Source organism: Odontomachus brunneus, unplaced genomic scaffold (assembly GCF_010583005.1).
Source record: "Odontomachus brunneus isolate Ranch 3 - 2012 unplaced genomic scaffold, Obru_v1 Obru_scaffold_028, whole genome shotgun sequence".
Taxonomy (NCBI): domain Eukaryota; kingdom Metazoa; phylum Arthropoda; class Insecta; order Hymenoptera; family Formicidae; genus Odontomachus; species Odontomachus brunneus.
Window position 1 is genome coordinate 87,279 of NW_022639478.1, and position 6,012 is coordinate 93,290.

General features: G+C 25.4%; 1 long non-coding RNA gene across 6 annotated transcripts in view; it reads left to right on the top strand.

The window, feature by feature from the left end:
- The window catches only part of LOC116842938, a 7,584-nt gene extending 2,744 nt beyond the window's left edge, over window positions 1-4,840 (top strand). For 2 of the 6 annotated variants that reach the window (XR_004377792.1, XR_004377793.1), the window contains exons 4-7: window positions 1,958-2,135; window positions 2,445-2,746; window positions 3,967-4,082; window positions 4,236-4,840. This is a non-coding gene — a long non-coding RNA (uncharacterized LOC116842938). Of the gene's footprint in view, window positions 1-1,835; window positions 1,851-1,957; window positions 2,136-2,392; window positions 2,747-3,966; window positions 4,083-4,235 lie in introns of those variants that run through there. The other 4 variants (XR_004377794.1, XR_004377795.1, XR_004377796.1 and 1 more) reach the window with 4 other exon arrangements.
- The last annotated feature ends 1,172 nt before the right edge of the window (window positions 4,841-6,012 follow it).

The window sequence follows — 6,012 nt, forward strand, 5'->3', positions numbered from 1 at the left end:
TATAATCTACCACGATATCGTTACAGCGCATTGGCATTATTAGTTCCAGTACGATCGTTAAGGTTAGGCATTTGAACAGCGCATAGTCACCTAAAGATGCTGACCGTGTGACACGAGATCGAATCCCACGCGAATCTCACGAATAAATGAAACGACACAAAATATAAAATGCCAGTTTTTTTTTATTATTTAGACAAAATAATACTTCATTATACTTTTCTAAATATTTTAATTAATAATAATTTTTCACTGAATTTTTCTACTCTCTTAATAAAATATTATCGAAATATTAATGAAATTATAATGAAATTTTAATGAAATTAGGTCAAAATTGTGAATGCTTTTCAAACATATTTCAGCAAAAGTTCATTATATTTTCAATGAATTATTTCCATCAGATACAAATATCTCAATTGAGATCTTACATGCGAAATTTTGCGGAAACCTCAATTGAGAATTCAATTGAGAATTTAATTGAGAATTCAATTGGGAATTCAATTGTGATCTCAATAGAAATTTTTCAGTAGGGTAGTCTTATATAGTTATATTAAAGTAATAATGAAAAACATATTTTTTAATGTTGCAGAATTTATATTAATTCTATTACATTACTGTATAAAATACAGTAAGTGGTACATACTATTATTTGTAATAATAATAAATAAATACATATGTATAATATGTATACTATAATTTTTACTTATTTATTATAATATATAGCTTTTTACATGTTGTTATATGTATGTTTATATATTTTGTATATATGCAAAAGTTTTAGTTTTTATTTCTCTTGCAAGTTTTTACTTTATTTTTATAATATATAAAATATAATTCATACATAATGTTGTTCTCTCTTTCTTCTGCCATTTTTCGGGTAAGCTTCTTATACCTTTGAAGAAAAATAATTGGCTTGAGGACAATGAAATTATTGATATAAACTAGAAAAATTATATATACATCTGATATTCATATGTATTTATGTATGTACCCACAAACAATATATTAAATCATATATATTGCAAAAGTTACATTTTATAAATTCAGCATATATGTTTTTCATTAAATAAATTATATGTTTTAATGAATAATTATTAATGTATTATGTTATTTTCATCCACTGTCTATAAGAAATTATAATTGACTACACATATAAAAATTGCATATTTAATAAATTATTAATTAGTTAATTCCTACACTAACAAAATATCTGTTATTATGAATATTGTAATGTATATTTGCTAATTTTTCAATTTAATACGCTCCATCTAGACACGACTATATTGTCACTATTTGTCACTATACTTGTACTTGTGTATTTTGTGTGCATACATTTTATAGGTATGTATTGCATCTATAATTTCAATTTAAACGAAGATAACGAAAGATAATAAAAATATAAAAACAATTGTTAACTTTCATCAACAAAGTATTTGTAAGGTCGCAAGAATTGCAGACACATAAGAACAGAATAGCATTTTATATTTAGCGAAAATACGCTAGACGAAGATACGTACACAGATTTTTTATCGCATGTTATAGTGCAATAGTCAACTAACTTATTTATCTAGTTATGGAGAGAATTGAGCATTATATTATTAGTTAGTAATAGATGTTAGACACAGGTTGATTACCTTGCGGCTAGATACCGACAAAATTCAATTTCTACTAGACTTGTACGTCCACTGTTTAGCATCATAAACTGTCGTTGTGCCAATGGATCGTCAACAGATTCGAGCCCTCTTGGATAAAATCTTGTTTACAGAGTTTGTCCCATCGCATTGTTCGCACTTATTTGCTAGTATTGTTTAATGAAAGCTTTAATAACCATAGTGAATACTATTTACAAAATGGTACAGGACATGCCTGTTCAATTTAATATGGTGTATCTAAACACGAGCATATTGCTATTAATTAGTCTGTTTGTCATATTTGTATATTATATGTATATATTTTTAAGGTATAGTGATGTGTCCTGTTTTTTATTTAAAATTATACAAGAATAATAACAAATGCTGAAAACATAAACACAATCGTTAACTTCACCGACAAAGTTAGACATTTATAAGATCGTAAGCATCGTTGACTTATCAGAAAGAAATAACAATTTATACTTTACGGAGATACGTTAAGCAGAGGTACGTGCACAGGTTTTACATCACATTTTGTAAAAAATGTATTAATCGTATATTAATGCTTTTAAAATAATAATATTAGTAAATGGATAAAATAAACGTACATGTAATATAACCATTAAGAAATATTATAAATAAATAAATATATATATATATATATATATATATATATATATATATATATATATATATATATATATATTATGTTTATATATTTGCTAGACTAGCGAGTCGTAATAACAAATCTGTTTTTCTTGTAGAACTAATTTTCGCAGTAAAAGGTTTAGTAAGAATAGAAATACTTCGTTACAGATACTAATGAACTACAGTTCAACTATAGTTACAACTACAGTTACAACTACAGTTACAATAACAGTTACTAATGAAAAAGATATTGGAATTCCAGTGAATATGGTTCAGTTTTATGAATATGTTTTATTTGCAATTTTTTTTTTATCTGACACGTTAAGCTACTATGGAATTAAATTATTATCTAAGACGTTTAACTCCCCTCAAAATGTTCCTTGTTCTTACAAAGTAATTAAAAAAATGTTAGAAATAAAAATATCTTTCACTGTGGTATATATTTTATATTGGATCGTTACTACATTGTGGTAAGTGTATTTCTTTTAATATTTATGTTTATATGAGTGTAAAGACACACATAATTAATATTAAAATTTCTACAATCTTATGGGAGTTCCATAATTTTATTAAGAATAGTACTATTCTAAACAGCACATGATATCCTACAAGACATCCAAAATATATCCTGTAAATATCTGCGGACATATATAAAATATATTTAGGATCTCAGACAACATAATGTCTAAAATCAGGACATAAGACATCTTAAAGATAATCTTTAAGACGCCTTAAAGACGTTTATACGTCTTTAAGAAATCGTAAGACGTCGACATTTATACGTCTTTAAGAAATCGTGTAAGACATCTTAAAGATGATCTTCAAGACGTCTTATGTCCCGATTTTAGACATTATGTTGTCTGGGATACGATATAAAATATAGTTTTATAGATTATCTTAGACAAAACGAAGATCTGAGATTTTTCTAAATAATAGATTATCTTAGACAAAATAATTAGACTAAATAATAGATAATAGATTATCTTAGACAAAACGAAGATCTGAGATCTTTCTAAATTAAGAACGTTCGGAACGTTCTGAGACACTTTTCCCAGGATTTTTTTGGATACGTTCAAAATACATTCTAGGACATTTTGTGTTATCTGAATATCCGTTTGAATTATGGAGGATAATATGATAAATAAAATTACTTTTATATATATTATTTTTATATAAACAATAGTTTCTTGAGTCTAGTAATATTGTTCTTTAATTTCTAAATTTCGAATATAAATTTATAGAAGTATCAAGTAACAAATATATTGCGCGTGTATAATAATGATTTTTGTACATAAAATTTTTGCCGTATAACAAGAAATGATGTGCGTTATTCCGATATTTACCACTAGTATTGAAAATGTATATTATATCTAACATACATGAACTAAACATTTTCATACTGGAAATGAATATCAAAACACAGTCAATGATTCGATAAGAAAACTTAACTTCTGAAAAAAAACTAAAAGTCTTTCAGTTTTTATGAGTGCAAAAATTAAATTAAAATTAATAAAGCAAAATTTATTTACATATGATACAAAATATGTTAATAATTTTAAAATTTATTCAAAGAAATGGTTCTGATAAAATATTTAATATAGCTTACATTAATCCTTGAAATAATATATAAAATATAAAATACCTTAATACATATCTTGAACTAATTATACATGCATTGTGGTTTTTTTAGGGCTTATAGATATCTTATAGGTGTTCTACAAATATTTTCTATAATCTGAATTATAATCTGAAGAATTTATTTGATATTGCTTACGATGTCCCGAAGAAGTATAAGAATCATAACAGGTTGTCTTCATATCTTGTATATCTAAACAGAACGTCCTTAGAACAATATATCTGTGTGCTGTTTAGTATATGTAAATAACGAACGCGATTTATCGAATATTTTATATACATGTAAATTATTAAAAGTTATAAATTATTATTTAAATATTATAGGTCATTTTTTCAATTTGAAGATAATGATATGATTGAGCAGCCATGCACGGAATGATACGACTACGTATAAACATATACGGATGATTCCAAAATAACGTAAAAGAAGGTCAAATGCATGTATACCCGAAAAATTGTGAAAATATATACAAAAAAATATGTCCAATTAAAATATATTTGATCATACCAAATATATCTTAATGGAACTTTTCTGTTTGCTAAATTTATTTACTGTTAATAATTAATATAAACTATTAACTATAAAGTTGATTAATGTATTATTAATTATTATTAATTATAAAATTTTGCAGACATGGTAAAGAGGTATGTGATTTACACAATTTGATAACGTTAATTATATTGTTTAACGTTAATTATATTATTATGAAAAGACTTAAGTCGAAATGTAATACTGCAAGTATGCTAAGAAATAGTGTACTAAGAAAATTAAACTAGACGTTCATTTTTAACTCCGATATTTGTTAAAATATTTTGAGAAAATGCTATAAATATTCAATAGACAATATGTGAAAAATATCTTAACAATTTTTTACCAGTTATTTGTTTTTGTTATAATTTTATGACAATAAAAATAATATAACAACAAAGATATAAAAAATTATGTGTTAACTGCAACATTCATTAATCTATGTTAGTTTTGTAGATATTACCTGTTAATAAAATTAAACTACTAGAATTATTGTTTCTGAAGAATTAAATTGGTTATATGTTTAGTTATACTCTTACATAATTATATTCTGTTTATACCTTTACATGATTATATTAAAATAATAATGAAAAATTTGGCATGGTGATGAGAGTGAGAGCGACCAGGCGACGACACTTTTTCCTCATGCACGACATGCATATGCACAGCATTATATTATATCTGTGCTTGAGCGAGCACAACGGCGCTTTCAGGCTGCTTTCACACTCGTTGTCCGTCCCATATCGATTGTTTCATCTATTTTCCGTCCTTTTCTACAACTTACTATTCCTATAAATCAGATCAACCAGATCGAATTTGGTGTGAAATTCGGATAGATCATAGCATCTTCAAAAAGAAGTCCTACCAACAGATCTATTCCGTAACTTTTAATGATATCGTTACGTTGTTGTTACAGTGATATTTTTTTTCTTTGAAATATTTTATCTCTTAAACAGCATTTTTGAGAACACTCACAATAGTTTTTATTTCCAACAGATTAAAGTATTTTTTGATATACATCATTTAAACATTGTATAACCATTTATAGCATACAAAAGCACTATGTAATCACATAACAATATATAATTAATACAGATATCTTTCTTTAATAAAAATAAGCACAGCTTATTCAAGGCTGTTAGCCTTGACGATAAGATAAAAACATATATCTTATATTTCCTTGCTTTACGATCGATATCTTGTATCTGTTGTATGATCGAAAATCTCTCACGTCTAAAAACCATTTGTACTGACTGCTTTATGAATGAATTTCACGATGTAAAGCACGGTCGGCGAATTATATGTTACATAATATGAAATTTGCTCAATATGGTTAATAAATAATAAGTGAATTATATCTTACTAAATAATTTCAATTGATTTTACTTGATGCAAGATCAATATTTAATTACATTATATTTAGCGTTGTGGATTAGCACTTGAATCCGCTCAAAGACGTCAGCTCGTGTATATCTTTATTAACCATATGTTATTATTCTTTCGATATTATATCCTTATATATATATATATATATATATATATATATATATATATATATATATATATATATAT